Source organism: Labrus mixtus, chromosome 1 (genome assembly GCF_963584025.1).
Source record: "Labrus mixtus chromosome 1, fLabMix1.1, whole genome shotgun sequence".
NCBI lineage: Eukaryota > Metazoa > Chordata > Actinopteri > Labriformes > Labridae > Labrus > Labrus mixtus.
In genome coordinates this window covers 15708198-15709578 of record NC_083612.1, presented here as the reverse complement: position 1 = coordinate 15709578, position 1381 = coordinate 15708198, and positions in this window count along the sequence as shown.

Genomic DNA, 1381 nt, shown 5'->3' with positions numbered 1-1381 from the left:
AAGCGAGCATGAACCGGGGAAGAGAAGCACACTTCCGGTTTAACCCGCCAAAATAAAGTTAGTCAAATCAAGTTTTTAAACCGTTGACTGTAAATCCAAACAGGTTCAAACGGAATTATAAAGAGGCATTTCATTGCCAAGTAAAGTAACTATTTAATGACATGTTTTAATGCTAAAAATGAATGAATAATTAAAAAATGTCATGGTTAGGGCTGGGAATTTTTTTTGGACATACATGAGAACTATACTTTATCAAATATATTACCAACTTAGTAAGACTATTTTGATACTAAAGTTAAATAAATTATTTACATTATGCATACAAAACGTATGAGATACACAGACAGATTGTTATTAACAATGTTTATTAAAACAGTCACTCTTACGCTGTGACTTAACTTAAAAATATTCAGAATCAGCGATAGGATTAGTACCTTACATATTTTCCAGTCAAAATGTACATTAAGAAATTAAATCAACTCATTCAGGGAAATAATTGAAAAAAAAAAAGGCTAAAAAAAATATTAAAGAAAAAAAAAACAAGAAAATAAAATATCGAGTCAAAATTTAGACAATATTCAACTTTGTGGTCAAAATCACGATTTCAATGTTGCGTTACAAATCACAAATACTAATAATTAATACTTGAAAAAATAAAAATTGGATACTTCATTTGAAATCAGGATTCACCAAAGGACAAGAAACGCATGATTAACATAAAGTGTCTGCATCATATTCTTGCCTTGGCCTTACCTTTGAATTACTAAGCCTAATAGTATTATTTGAGTTATTTTATGCTAAATTTATAAGAATTTATATTATATTAATATAATAAGAATAATTTTCCATTGTGGAGAGCCTTTCAAATATTCAGTAAATTAAATACTTGCATACGTCTGCATGTAGGCTACTTTTATGTAAAACTTTAATTTTGAAGGCCTGAACCATTTTCTTTACGATTCTTCCGTCGCGTGTTATTGCTCTTTACTGTCCAGCCCTCCCATCAAAGTCCCTGAATGCCCGGAAATTATCTCGTATATCCAGTTCACGCCCACACGCTTGTTTCCTTCAACTGAATCACAGACGTGTGGTGTTTTTTTTCTAAAGCAACTCCAATGGAAGTCCCCAATGCAACAAACAGTAGTTCACCCCTGACTTACACAGAGCTTTTATTTTTAGACGTAGCAGCTGTTATTAATAATGAATTATTGTACACCATGATGTCAGACGCTGCTAGATAATCTGTCGATAATACTGCTTCTCTTTGCTCTCTCATATTTACATTTTGGGTTAATGCCAAACACTGATACATTTATAAAGGCCATCTATCGACTTGGAATGTTTTATGTTTTAATCAATGAAACCTGAGATGATTATTTCT